Genomic DNA, 15,912 nt, shown 5'->3' with positions numbered 1-15,912 from the left:
TCTTTTTCAGAGTGTCAGAGTGTAATCATCGAACTGGATTGTAATTAGGAATCAGTGAATTGCAATCCAAAACATCTTGACAAATCATTATCTTGGCTAGTTCAGGAGGGTGAAATTGTATTGTAATTAATTAATTTATCAACCAAGTATGTAAAAACATACAAGGAATTTGATTTGCCATATAGTCATACCAAAAACCCAACAAGACACACAAAGGTTAACATAAACATCCACTACAGCGGCTCCCCCACATTCCTCCATGCAATAAAGTCCTCGCTTCTATCCTCATTCTCCCGCGGACGGGGCAGTCGAACCATCCGCAGTCGGGGCGATCAAGGCTCCCGTAGCCGGCGATCGTAGATCCCGCGTCAGGGTGATCGAATCTCCCGTAGCCGGCGATCGAAACCCCCACGATCGGGGCGGTCGAAGCTCCTGCGGCTTGGAGCTCCCGAAGCCGGTCCCGAACCAAGATACCGCGATCTCCACGATGTTAAGTCCGCAGGCTCCTGCGGTTGGAGCTCCCGATGTCGATCCCCAGCAAGAGGCCGCCAGCTCCGTAATGTTAGGCCGCAACGCGGACGGAGATACGATACGGAAAAATTTGCCTCTCCGTCGAGGAGATCGCTAATTAAATCGCTAATTTATGGAAAGTGGACCACTTAGAGCAGGCGTCGGCAACCTACGGCCCCTGGGCCGAATGCGGCCTATAACCCAAAATCATCCGGACCGCAGGCGTATTTTTTCCCCATACTCATCCGGCCCGCCGAGCGGCGAGCGCCAAGCGCGGCCGAGCTCTTGCTGTACCGCATCCTGCGCAAAGTGGCCGGCACGGACAGTCCGGATGATTTTGGGTTATATTTATTTCAGGGGCCGTAGGTTGCCAACGCCTGCTCTAAGTGGTCCACTTTCTGTGAACATGTTTAAGAAAGAACTGCAGATGCTGGAATAATCGAAGGTAGATAAAAATGCTGGAAAAACTCAGCGGGTGAGACAGGCAAGGATTGCATGAGGCTGCCTCACCCGCTGAGTTTCTCCAGCATTTTTGTCTACCTTCTGTGAACACGTGATTTGATGCCAGCCATCCGGGGCGGGATGGAGGCGGGACCCATGTGTACACGTGATAGATGTGGCCCGCCATCCGCTCACAGACATGCGTCCTGGCCCCTATGCAGAACAAGGTTGCCGATCCCTGACTTAGAGCATGTCGTTGCTACTCAATATGTTTCTGATATTCCTGTAAATTAATTTCTAGCATCACCTTACTCCTTTCAACCTGCTCCTTGTATGTAAATGTGCTGCCACACTTTGGGTCATGGAGCCATACAGCGTGGAAACAGGCCCTTCATCCCAACTTGCGCACACCGGCCATCTACACTAGTCCCACCTACCTGCCTTTGGCCCACATCCCTCTAAACCTACCCTATCCATGTACTTGTCTAAATGCTTCTTCAATGTTGCGATAGTACCTGCCTCAACTACCTCCCCTGGCAGCTCGTTCCATACACCCACCACCCTTTGTGGAAACAAGTTACCCCTCAGGCTCCCATTAAACCTTTCGCCCCTCACCTTAAACCTATGTCCTCTGCTTCTCGATTCCCCCACTCTGGCCAGGGACTCTGCATATTTACCTGATGCAACTACTTGATGGATATTACAACTGTGGCACACAACCAATTCATTTATGCAAGAAATAGGAAAAGCAATTATTTGGGTTTGAGTGCGTCTGCAGTAATTACATTTATTTGAACTTTGTGCTGTTGAGGATAGCAATCAGGATGGAAATTGCCTTCTCTGAATTTGGCTGACATTAGTATCTGGAGATAGGCACAAAAAACTGGAGTAACTCAGCGGGTCCGACAGCATCTCTGGAGAAAAGTCAGAAGATTTCAAGTCAAGTCAAGTCACTTTTATTTCTATAGCACATTTAAAAAACAACTCTCGAAGGGTCTCGAAATCCCGAGTCTGAAGAATCGTCACCCATTCCTTCTCTCCAGAGATGCTGCCTGTCCTGCTGAGTTACTGCAGCTTTTTGTGTCTATCTTCGGTTTAAACCAGCATCTGCAGTTCCTTCCTACACACACTAGAATCTGAAGCCCAGATTCCCTGGCGGCTGCTGACGGCACTATGTAAAACATGCAGTTGCATTTTTAGGATGAATTACAATTGATACATTATTATAGCCTAGCTGTGGTGTTGTGTGTTTATTCCCAGTACATGGTTGTTACTTTTAAGACATTCATTTCATTAACTTAAGCCACAACCTGAGACCATCTTATTTATTAATGTTACCCCGTGAGAGATATGTGTGACAAATGTTGCCAAAGGTTGAAGACCATCTATAATATTGGTAGGAAGGAACTGCAGATGCTGGTTTAAACCAAAGATAGACACAAGATGCTGGAGTGACTCAGCAGGACAGGCAGCATCTCTGGAGAGAAGGAATGGCTAACGTTTCGGATCGAGAAGACTGAAGAAGGGTCTCGACCCGAAATGTCACCCATTCCTTTTCTCCAGAGATGCTGCCTGGCCCGCTGAGTTACTCCAGCATTTTGTGTCTATCTACAATATTGGCCTTGATTTATTATTGGTTGGTGTTGAGCATTCAAGAAAGTGTCCCAAACAAAGAAGAGATCAGGTGAAATGTTTTCACCTTGAGGGTAAAGACGTTGGAATTCTCTTTCTAAATAACAACAGAAGAAGGGTCATTGAATATTTTCAAGGCAGAAGCAGATGGATTCTTTAAAAGCAAGGCTGTGAAACATAGAAACATAGAAACATAGAAATTAGGTGCAGGAGTAGGCCATTCGGCCCTTCGAGCCTGCACCGCCATTCAATATGATCATGGCTGATCATCCAACTCAGTATCCCGTACCTGCCTTCTCACCATACCCTCTGATCCCCTTAGCCACAAGGGCCACATCTAACTCCCTCTTAAATGTAGCCAATGAACTGGCCTCGACTACCCTCTGTGGCAGGGAGTTCCAGAGATTCACCACTCTCTGTGTGAAAAAAGTTATTCTCATCTCGGTTTTAAAGGATTTCCCCCTTATCCTTAAGCTGTGAAAGGGAGAACTATATGGTATTAAACTAAGTGGGACCCGTTGGGTCCCATGTTCACACGGGAGGGTTGGTCCCCCACTGCAATATTCCAACTCTCCACCAATTCCAATATTGGTGGCCAGTGGGGGGGGGGGCTCTCTGGAGCCCTAGTATGGGTGCTGTGGGCCGAAGGGACTGGTTTCCAGAGGGCTAGTATGGATTATTGGGCTTGCAGCTCCGTCACTCAGGCCTGGTGGGCTGGCAGCTCAATCATTCAGGCGTGGTGGGCTGGCAGCTCAGTCACTCAGGGCTGGTGGGCTGGTGGCTCAGAAACTGCCAGAAATTCTGCCCAAAACAGGTGAGAGACTCCGTGAGAGAGCAGGGGGGGAGGGTGGAGAATACATTTTAGACATTTTTCATCTTTGGCCTGGGCAGGCCAAACAACTCATTTCATTTCATTTTCATTTCATTTCCATTTCAGTTTCACTTCAATACGGGCATTTTGGGCACAAGGGACTGGTTTCTCGGCTAATAGGGGCCTTGTACGCAGAAATGAATGGTTTCAGGCAGGCCAAACAACTCATTTCATTTCCATTTCAATTTCAATTTCAAGCACAGGCCAGGCCAAACAACTCAATTCATTTTCATTTCATTTCCATTTCCATTTCAGTTTCAAGCACAGGGCAGGCCAAACAAGTCATTTCATTTTCATTTTCATTTCAGTTTCAAGCACAGGGCAGGCCAAACAACTCATTTCATTTTCGTAAAGGGCTAACAAATCATTTATTGCAAGTACATTGTAGACTCACAGTTCAATTGACTCACAGGTTAGAATCACAGTTGTGGACTCTCCCTCACGATCTTCCAGAGTGACTGACTCACGTCAGGCATCCGGGGCTTTTTACTCCTGCCCCCCCCCCCCCCAGGAAGGGGCGTTACTTTCATCATGGTGATTGACAGACGAGAGGACCAATCAGCTGATCTTAAGATTTTTTAAACATTCATAACTTTTTTATTTTACAGCGATCGGAAAAATCCTTGGAGCTGCTACAGAGGAGGAAGACTGTGAATAAGATGGCAACAAATCATAGCGAAAAAAGGTGGCGTTCTTACTAAAATCAATTAACAATGTAGACAGGAAGTGGTCAAGATGAGACTTTTAGTATAATAATAGATATTGGCTTAAGAATTTCAACATGAATCATGAGAGGAATAGATGGGGAAGATGAGCAGTCTCTTGCCCTGAGTAGGTGAATAGAGGACCAGAGGATAGAGGTTTTAGGTGATGCGGAAAAGATTTAATAGGAATCTGAGGGGTAGCTTTGTCACACACAGTGTATATGGAATGAACTGCCAGAGGAGGTAGTTGAGGCAGGGACTATCCCAATAATTAAGAAACAGTTAGATAGGTACATGGATGGGATAGGTTTGGAGGGATATGGACCAAACACAGGAAGGCAGGACTAGTGTAGCTGGGACATGTTGGCTGGTGTGAGCAGGTTGGGCCGTAGGGCCTGTTTCCACACTGCATTACTCTATGACTCGATATGAAAATAGAGGTCCATCTTCAAGTTCGTCGATGACACCACCGTTGTGGGACAAATTACAGATGGTGATGAGAGAGTATAGAAGTGAGTGTGACCGACTGACCAAATGGTGCCAGCACAACAACCTGGCTCTCAACATCAGTAAAACCAAAGAACTGATTGCGGACTTTGGAAGAGGAAGGTAGAGTCAAAAACTTCAAAATTCCTGGGCGTGCATATTTTGGACGATCTTTCCTGGACTCAGCACACTGATGCAATTATAAAGATTCTAAGATGTCTATGTGTGTATATATAAACATAAGTGAGTATGTCTATGTACACACTCTGAACTTTTCTCTCTCTCTCGTTTAACATATTATCTATGGTGTACTATGCTTACATATTCTGTTGTGCTGCAGTAAGTAAGGATTTCTATCTGGGACATATGACAATAAAACACTCTTGACTCTCTTGACCGATAGGAATTATTGGTGCATGGGATTCAATGCCATCAATAATAAATAAACAGACACATAGAAATATTCCTGAAACACTGTGAAGGGTTTTGACCCATTCAATAGTTCTGTAGAGTCTTTTTCTCGAACATCAGGACAAAATTAGGAATTGATCAGACATTTCACACATGACCGCTTGGAAATGCGCTTGTGCATTTCGGAGCATGTTTTATTCAACTCCTCAGAGCAGCGGACATGGGATGAGAAGGGATTCAAGAACAGATACACGAGCACCGCAGAGACTGAGATTTGTCCTTTGCATTATTTAAGTCCTTTCAATGGCGCGGCAGAATGATTCAGGTCTCACAGGAAGCTGTGTCCCATGTACAGCTCACCATTGCGGAGATAAGGGGCGTCTAGGACCAAAGGTCACAGCCTCAGAATAAAAGGACGTTCCTTTAGGAAGGAGATGAGGAGGAATTTCTTTAGTCGGAGGGTGGTGAATCTGTGACATTCTTTGCCACAGAAGGCTGTGGAGGCCAAGTCAATGGGTATGTCTAATGCAGAGATAGATCGAGTCTTGATTAGTGTTGGTGTCAAGGGTTATGGGGAGAAGGCAGGAGAATGGGGTTAGGAGGGAGTTATGGATCAGCCATGATTGATTGGTGGAGTAGACTAGATGGGCCGAATGGCCTAATCCTGCTCCTATCACAAGAACCTATTACAGGCTCACCAGTCAGACCATTGAAATATTAGGGAAGCAATCTTTCCTTGAAAGTGGCGTCACAGGTAGCCAGGGTGGTCAAGAAGGCTTTTGGCACATTGGCCCTCATCAGTCAGACTATTGAGTATAGAAGTTGGGAGGTTATCTTACAGTTGTACAAGGCATTGGTGAATATTGTGTTCAGTTATGGTCACCCTGGTATATGGAAGATATTTAGGAAGGAACCGCAGATGCTGCTTTAGAACAAAGAAAGACACAGAAATGCTGGAGTAACTCATCGGGTCAGGCACCACCTCTGGTGAAAAGGAATAGGTGACGTTTTGGGTCTGAACCCTTCTTCAGACAAGTCTCTTCAGACACTTTCGACTTTACTAGATGAGTCTGAAGTATGCAAAGAGTCGCCACATTTCTGGAGACGACCACGTTACAAATCGTCACCATGCTCATAATCGCCACAATGTTCCTTCTTTGTTCTCGCCGCCCCAGTGAATAATCCCCAGTGTGTAGGATAGTGCTAGTGTGTAGGATAGTGCTAGCGTGTAGGATAGTGCTAGTGTGTAGGTTAGTGCTAGTGTGCAGGATAGTGCTAGTGTGCAGGATAGTGCTAGTGTGTAGGATAGTGCTAGTGTGTAGGATAGTGCTAGTGTGCAGGATAGTGCTAGTGTGTAGGATAGTGCTAGTGTGTAGGATAGTGCTAGTGTGCAGGATAGTGCTAGTGTGCAGGATAGTGCTAGTGTGCAGGATAGTGCTAGTGTGCAGGATAGTGCTAGTGTGCAGGATAGTGCTAGTGTGTAGGATAGTGCTAGTGTGGAGGATAGTGCTAGTGTGCAGGATAGTGCTAGTGTGCAGGATAGTGCTAGTGTGCAGGATAGTGCTAGTGTGCAGGATAGTGCTAGTGTGCAGGATAGTGCTAGTGTGTAGGATAGTGCTAGTGTGTAGGATAGTGCTAGTGTGCAGGATAGTGCTAGTGTGCAGGATAGTGCTAGTGTGCAGGATAGTGCTAGTGTGCAGGATAGTGCTAGTGTGCAGGATAGTGCTAGTGTGCGGGATAGTGCTAGTGTGCAGGATAGTGCTAGTGTGTAGGATAGTGCTAGTGTGCAGGATAGTGCTAGTGTGTAGGATAGTGCTAGTGTGTAGGATAGTGCTAGTGTGTAGGATAGTGCTAGTGTGTAGGATAGTGCTAGTGTGTAGGATAGTGCTAGTGTGTAGGATAGTGCTAGTGTGTAGGATAGTGCTAGTGTGTAGGATAGTGCTAGTGTGCAGGATAGTGCTAGTGTGTAGGATAGTGCTAGTGTGCAGGATAGTGCTAGTGTGCAGGATAGTGCTAGTGTGTAGGATAGTGCTAGTGTGCAGGATAGTGCTAGTGTGTAGGATAGTGCTAGTGTGTAGGATAGTGCTAGTGTGCAGGATAGTGCTAGTGTGTAGGATAGTGCTAGTGTGTAGGATAGTGCTAGTGTGCAGGATAGTGCTAGTGTGTAGGATAGTGCTAGTGTGCAGGATAGTGCTAGTGTGCAGGATAGTGCTAGTGTGTAGGATAGTGCTAGTGTGTAGGATAGTGCTAGTGTGCAGGGATCGCTGGTCCGTGCAGTTAGTGAGCCAAAGGGCTTGTTTCGCGCTGTATCTCTAAACTAAACTAAACTAGTTGCTCATCAGAACTGTAGACATGTGTAATACTGTAACGCGCACACACACACACACACACACACACACACACACACACACACACACACACACACACACACACACACACCACACACACGCATACACGCACGCATACACACACACACACACACACACACACACACACACACACACACACACACACACACACACACACACACACACACACACACACACACACACACACACACACACACACCTCTACAAGGGTTAAGATGCTGATTAACACCTCAAAAGATGAACATAGCACATCTAATTTGCTCCTGAGTTGGTTCGAAGATAGACACAAAATGCTGGAGTAACCAAACGGGACAGGCAACATCTCTGGAGAGAAGGAATGGGTGACGTTTCGGGTCGAAGTCACTTGGTAGCTTCTGTTACTTTAGTTTTATTATGGGGCAGTGATAACATTCTGTAGAAAATATGCTGCTGATCTATGCCGTCTGATCCTGTGATTTAAAAAATAACTACTTTCCCTGCAAGTGTCTGGCTATGTCTCTTGGTGCAAGTAAAGGGATTTTTATAAGCCTGTAATAAGAATGTGATGTGAGTCATCTTTGTTCTTTACACACAAGAGAGGCTTAATGCGAATGATGTGGAGTAATTTGATATTATCTAGTTGTTGACCTGAATTAAGCCAATGATGATCTAAACTGCTCTTTAATGTTCCAGAATTGCAAACAATTTGCAGCAGGGTTTAAAGGGCTTCAGTCATACGCTATGTCCCTTCACCAATAGTCTTGAGTCCATATTGTAGCAAAAACACAGAAAATGAATCAACGTCTCAAAGCGATAGGCTCTGGACTGACGACACGAGGAACTGCAGAAGCTGGTTTAAGAAAAAAAGACACAAAGTGCTGGAGGAACTCAGCGGGTCAGGCAGCATTTGCGAAGGGGCCTCATTGAAACGTGAATAGTGAACGGCCTGGATAGAGTGGATGTGGAGAGGATGTTTCCACTGGTGGGAGAGTCTAGGGCCAGAGGCCACAGCCTCAGAATTGAAGGACGTTCCTTCAGGAAGGAGATGAGGAGGAATTTCTTGAGTCACAGGGCGTTGAATCTGTGTATTTCATTGCCACTGAAGGCTGTGGAGGCCATGTCAATGGATATTTTTAAGGCAGAGATAGATAGAATCTTGATTGGCACGGGTGTCGGGGGTTATGGGGAGAAGGTTCACAAAAATGCTGGAGAAACTCAGCGGGTGCAGCAGCATCTATAACCCAAGCAGTCGTTCCAGGTGCGACAGAGGCTCTGGGAGGAGATGCAGGTGAACCTCTGTCGCACCTGGAACGGAGTTATAACTTGGGTTATAGATGCTGCTGCGCCCGCTGAGTTTCTCCAGCATTTTTGTGTGCCTTCGATTTTCCAGCATCTGCAGTTCCTTCTTAAACGGTTATGGGGAGAAGGCAGGAGAATGGGGTTGAGAAGGAAAGATGGATCTGACACGATCAAATGGCGGAAGTAGATGTGATGGGCCAAATGGCCTAATTCTGCTCCTATCACTTATGATCTGATCATGGATGGATGACGTTTCAGGTCAGAACCCTTCTTCAGACTGATTAACACAGTCGCAACTGGATTGACGTTTGACCTGTTCAACTCTGGCAGTACAACAATCCAAAGCAGACACAGAGAGCTGGGGCAGCTCAGCGGGTCAGGCAGCATCTCGTGTTCCCCACGGAGACTTAGGAGTTGCAAGACGGCACCGGAGTGCAGCGTTTAAGTTTTGAGAGATCACAAAACGGGCGGCACGGTGGCGCAGCGGTGGAGTTGCTGCCTTACGGCGCCAGATACTCTGCGTTCGATCCTGACTACGGGTCCTGTCTTTATGGACACAGATTAGTTCCACCTGATTGACCTTTCACTGACAGTCCAACGATTTATTTTCTCAGCTCCAGCACGGTTTCGCGGTAGTAGAGTTGCTACCTTACAGCGGTCACAGCGCCAAAGACACGGGTTCGATCCCGACTACGGGCGCTTGTCCGTACGTAGTTTGTACGTTCTCCCCGTGACCTGCGTGGGTTTTCCCCGAGATCTTCGGTTTCCTCCCACATACCAAAGACGTACAGGTTTGTAGGTTAATTGACTTGGTATAAATGTAAATTTTTCCCAGTGTGTGTTGGATAGTGTTTGTGTACGGGTTGATCGCTGGTCGGCGTGGACTCGGTGGGTCGAAGGGCCTGTTTCTGTAAACCAAACTAAACTAAAAACACCGCAAACACCAGTGTCGATGAGAGTTTTGATTCACTGTAAATTGATTGTTGAAGATGACTCAAGAGGGTTTGGTCACCGTGAGCCAAAGAGCCTGTTCCAGTGATGTACTGTTCTATCTATGAAAGCTCAAAGGGAGATCCTCTGGACCCTTCTATTCCAAACGTTATATCCCATGGATTATCCTTTGCAATTCCTGACACCTTAAATAAAATGTTAGTTTCGTTTGGAGATACAGTGCGGAAATAGGCCCTTCGGCCCACCCAGTCCACGCCGACCAGCGATCCACACACACTAACACTACACTACACACACCAGGGACAATTTACAATTATATCAAGTCAATTAACCTACAAACCTGTACATCTTTGGAGTGTGGGAGGAAACCAGAGCGCCTGGAGAAAACACACACAGGTCACGGGGAGAACGCACAAAACTCTGTACAGACAAGTACCCATAGTCAGGATCGAACCCGGGTCTCTGGCGCTGTAAGGAAACAACTCCTCCGTGCCGCCCTTGATTAGTAAGGGAGGGCCGGGGTTATGGGGAGAAGGCAGGAGAAATGATGGGCCTTGACGGGCCGAATCGCCCAATTTGGCTCCTAGAACATGCGACTCAATGGGCCGAAGGGCCTGTTTCCATGCTGTATCCTTCAATCAATTTTCTGATTAGATCATCTTCTGTCATAGGATCTTTCAAAAATGTATGTTCCAAATGATGAATTGCTGTGAGAGCCCAGATTGCCTGTGAACGGATTTTGCAATGGGATGTGGATTCAAGAGCCAACTGCAAGTGCAACAGGTTAAGCCAAGGCAGGGGGTGGGAGCTGGGAGTTCCTTACATTGGAGCTGGCAAGAAGAAGGTGGAATCACAGCCTGCACCACCTATATTTGATGTTTAGACCTAGTTAGCTGTCACTACTGCGGAGATGAAGACTCCACAGGGGATGTGCCTCTTATTCATCCACAAGTTTAAATTAGTTCTGGAGCTGTTTAAGTCCCCAGGAAGGCATTGTTTTTCATGTTGAAGAAAGCTGCAAGACTTTGAATAAATAGTCGGAGTTCTTGCATTCCCAGTCATTGGAGAAGAGCTCTCGAAATACATCTTTAGATGGTTGGACTCCAGCGCCAGGCACTGTGGTGGAAACATAGCAGAATAAGACTCCTGTCACTTATTTGATCTCTTAAGACGCCAGCAAGCCATTTATTATTAATGAGGTGAAATGGTGAGCTAACTTCCTCTGACACAGAGCCTACAAATAGTAGGAAGGAAAAATGGCAACACTGGGAATAAAACATGGAAAAGTGTCAACATCAGAGATACTCGACAGGCCAGGCAGCATCCATGGAAAGTAGAATAGTGTTTTCATTTACATATCATTTAGAGGATGTTTCCACTAGTGGGAGAATCTAGGACCGGAGGTCGTAGCCTCAGAATTAAAGGATGTTCCTTTAAGAAGGCGATGAGGAGGAATTTCTTTAGTCAGAGGGTGGTGAATCCTGTGGAATTCTCTCCAGTGCGGGACAGGTTTGGAGGGAAATGGACCAAACGCATGCAGGTGGGACTAGTGTAGCTGGGACATGTTGGCCGAAGGGCCTGTATCCACGCTGTATCACTCACTGACTTCATAAGCTACCTCGACAAAAACCTGGACCCACTGCAGCTTGCTTACCGCCACAACAGATCAACGGTGGATGCGATCTCGCTGGCCCTCCACTCCGCACTGGACCACTTGGACAACAAAAACTCATATGTCAGGCTGTTATTCATTGATTACAGCTCGGCATTTAATACAATCATCCCCTCCAAGCTGGTTACCAAACTCGCAGAACTGGGTCTCTGCGCATCCCTCTGCAATTGGATCCTCGACTTCCTCATCCACAGACCACAGTCTGTTCGTATTGGTGGAAATGTGTCAGACTCGATAACTATCAGCACGGGAGCACCTCAAGGCTGCGTGCTCAGCCCCCTGCTGTACTCACTCTATACTCATGACTGTGTAGCCGGTCATAGTGCGAACTCCATCATCAAGTTCGCTGACGACACCACTGTTGTGAGACGTATCACTGATGGGGATGAGTCCGAGTATAGAAGAGAGATTGAGCAACTGTCCATATGGTGCCAGCATAATAACCTGGCCCTCAATACCAGCAAAACCAAGGAACTGATTGTGGACTTTGGAAGGAGTAGGATGGGGACCCACAGTCCCGTTATAAATGGTTGAAAGGGTCAAGAGCTTCAAATTCCTGGGCGTGCACATCTCTGAAGATCTTTCCTGGTCCGAGAACACTGAATTATCAAGAAAGCACATCAGCGCCTCTACTTCCTGAGAAGATTACGGAGAGTCGGTTTGTCAAGGAGGACTCTCTCTAACTTCTACAGGTGCACAGTAGAGAGCATGCTGACCGGTTGCATCATGGCTTGGTTCGGCAACTTGAGTGCCCTGTAGAGGAAGAGACTACAAAAAGTAGTAAACACTGCCCAGTCCATCATCGGCTCTGACCTTCCATCGAGTGGATTTATCGAAGTCGCTGCCTCAAAAAGGCTGGCAGTATCATCAAAGACCCACACCATCCTGGCCACACACTCATCTCCCTGCTACCTTCAGGTAGAAGGTACAGGAGCCTGAAGACTGCAACAACCAGGTTCAGGAACAGCTACTTCCCCACAGCCATCAGGCTATTAAACCTGGCTCGGCCAAACTCTGAACATTAATAACCCATTATTTGTTATTTGCACTTTATCAGTTTATTTATTCATGTGTTTTGTAGTAAATGCCTACTATGTTCTGTGTGCTGAAGCAAAGCAAGAATTTCATTGTCCTATCAGGGACACATGACAATAAACTTGAACTTGAATTTGAACTTAAGCTCTTCTCCAAAGATGAGCGGCACGGTGGCGCGGCGGTAAAGCTACTGCCTTACAGCGCCAGAGACCCCGGTTCGATCCCGACTGCGGGTGCTTGTCTGCACGGAATTTGTACGTTTCTCCCCGTGAACTGTGTGGGTTTTCTCCGAGATTTTCGGTTTACTCCCACACTCCAAAGACGTACAGGTCTGTAGGTTAATTGGCTTGGTACAAAATGTAAAAATGATCCCTAGTGTGTGTAAGGTAGTGCTAGTGTGCGGGGATCACTGGTCCGTGCCGAAGGGCCTGTTTCCGCGCTGTATCTCTACAGTAGACTGAACTACAAGGACATCTCAACTAAGAAGAGCAAACATGGCACTAATACAACAGGGCGCTGCATTACAGACGGACTGTTGCAGTTGTAGCAATAGAACCGTCAAAAACAATCTAACAACTCATGAACTCAAAGATTATTGTTCTAACTGGCAAAAAGGAGAGTCAGCATTACATTCACTTTGATAAATGTAATCTGCGTAGCTGTAGAAGAGCATTTGAAATAATCAATTTTCCTGACAGAGCTGAGAGATCCTATTCATTTCTGTTGTAACCTTCACAGACGACCTCTGCGGAATTACCTTCTACTCCCTCACTCAGTATTGTCCAGGATCAAGACCATAGGAATCTGACACCGACAAGGAGGAATAGTAGGGTTGCCAACTTTCTCACTCCCAAATAAGGGACAAAAGGTCAAAATATGGGACAAATTCCCGACGGCAATTTCATTGACCGACTGGGTGAATGGTGAGTTGGCCCGGGTGCCGGACTACACACACAGCCCAGCCTGCGGGCCAGCTGAGGAGTTTTGGCCCAGGTGACGTCGCACGCAAAGTCCAGCACCTCATCCAACTCATGAACTGATGATCGGCCATGAGAAGGAGGGGTGGTGGTGTCGGCGGTAAGCGAAGGTCCGAAGATCGGACTGTTGGCCGGGCTGCCGACCGACGGTGCCACAGGTGAGGAGCTGCTGCTGCACTCCATGGGCTGCACTATGTCGGGACAGGTGGCGGCGCTCCGACCCGACAGTCCCCTCGACCCGAGTAGTACCAGTCAAATACGGGACAAGGGCGGTCCTGTACGGGACAAAATAATTTAGCCCAAAAAACGGGATGTCCCGGCTAATACGGGACAGTTGGCAACCCGAAGGAGTCGGCAACACTAGTCCTTCAAACCTGCTCCTTTCATTCATTGTTCTTTATCTCTCTACATCATCGTCTATGTCTCTCGTTTCCCTTATCCCTAACCAGTCTGAAGAAGAGTCTCGACCCGAAACATCACCCATTCCTTCTCTCCAGAGATGCTGCCTGTCCCGCTGAGTTACTCCAGCTTTTTGTGTCTATCTTCCATAAGTTCATGTTATAGGAGCAGAACTAGCAGAATTATTAGCAGAATCACCTATTTTTCCCTATCAACCCCATTCTCCTGCCTTCTCCCCAAAGCCCCCGACACCTTTACTAATCAAGAATCTGTCAATCTCCACCTTAAAAATACCCATAGCCGTCAGTGACAATGAATTCCACAGATTCACTGCCCTCTGGCTGAAGATGTTCCTCCTCATCTCCTTTCTAAAGTTATGTCCTCTTATTCTGAGGCTCCGACCTCTGGTCCTGGACTCGCCCACCAGTGGAAACATCCTCTCCACATTCACTCTATCCAGGCCTTCCACTATTCAGTAAGTTTCAATGAGGTCTCCTCTCATCCTTCTAAACTCCAGCGAGTACAGGCCCAGTGGCGTCAAACGCTCATCATACGTTAACCCTGGATCATTCCTGTAAGCCTCCTCTGGATCCTCTCCAATGCTGGTCAATCCTTCCTTGGGTTTGGGGCCCAAAACAGCTTTCAATATTTATTCAGCTACAGTTCATGGAAGTGCAAATATTTGCTGTTAAATTTGATATCCTCAATCACCGGGTACAGAGGGTGTAAAACGCGCCAGTGGAAAGTGTTTGTGGATCCTGTAATTGAAACATATAAGATTGTTAAGGGTTTGGACACGCTAGAAGCAGGAAACATGTTCCTGATGTTGGGGGAGTCCAGAACCAGGGACCACAGTTTAAGAATAAGGAGTAAGCCATTTAGAACAGAGACGAGGAAACACTTTTTCACACAGAGAGTGGTGAGTCTGTGGAATTTTCTGCCTCAGAGGGCGGTGGAGGCAGGTTCTCTGGATGCTTTCAAGAGAGGGCTAGATAGGGCTCTTAAAAATAGCGGAGTCAGGGTATATGGGGAGAAGGCAGAAACGGGGTACTGATTGGGGATGATCAGCCATGATCACATTAAGATCCCCTCTCATCCTAAATTCCAGAGTATACAAGCCCAGCCGCTCCAGTCTCTCAGCATATGACAGTCCCGACATCCCAGGAATTAACCTTGTGAACCTACGCTGCACTCCCTCAATAGCAAGAATGTCCTTCCTCAAATTAGGGGACCAAAACTGCACACAATACTCCAGGTGTGGTCTCACTAGGGGCCTGCACAACTGCAGAAGGACCTCTTTGCTCCCATACTCAACTCCTCTTGTTAAGAAGGCCAACATGCCATTCGCTTCTTCACTTCCTGCAGAGACTGGTTTAAATCGAAGATAGACACAAAATGCTGGGATTTTCTGAAGAAGGGTCTCCAACCAAAATGTCACCCATTCCTTCTCTCCAGAGATGCTGCCGGTCCCGCAGAGCTACTCTGGCATTTTGTGTCCATCCAAGAATCATATTTTCTTTTGTTGATGCCTAAACAGCAAAACTTGGCTGCTCACCTTCAATGAGTAAATGCTTGACATATGGCGAGATGTTCCTGCTTTCGCTGTTACATAACGCAATAACACTTCTTCCCGCAATCTCACAAATTGAAGTGATGGAAACGTATAACTTCAGCGCTCGGTAAATGTAGGGAGCAGCGTTCCCAGGTCGTGTTGTACTGATTGGAACTTGCACACAGCCAATGGCTGATTGCTCATCATTTCCTGCCATTTAACATAAACATGGAAAATTAAATGAAATATATAAATATATCACAGATTGTTTAACCAGTCAACTGCTGTGTTTTTTTTGGTATCAAAAAATAATTTATTCAATTTCAACACGATACAAAAACCAAAAACAAAACAAAAACGTGGTGACATACCCACCACCATGTTACAAAATCATCAAACAACCTTTTTATAAATATTCTAATAACTGCTATACAGCCCTGGTGAAGGGGCGAGCATCTGGCTCGGGCGAAGCCCTCTTCCGCTTGGCGCCATGACTCGCGGATAGCCAGCTTGGCCAGGCCACTGCTGTGTTCTTGGGTCTGCCTATGGTACAAGCCCTAGGAATGTCCACTATTAAGGGCATGTCCCACTTGGCCGATGGCGTGCGAAGATTTTGTTCATTGG

Source organism: Amblyraja radiata, chromosome 28 (genome assembly GCF_010909765.2).
Source record: "Amblyraja radiata isolate CabotCenter1 chromosome 28, sAmbRad1.1.pri, whole genome shotgun sequence".
In the NCBI taxonomy this organism is placed as follows: Eukaryota; Metazoa; Chordata; class Chondrichthyes; order Rajiformes; family Rajidae; genus Amblyraja; species Amblyraja radiata.
This window is presented reverse-complemented; position numbering follows the sequence as displayed.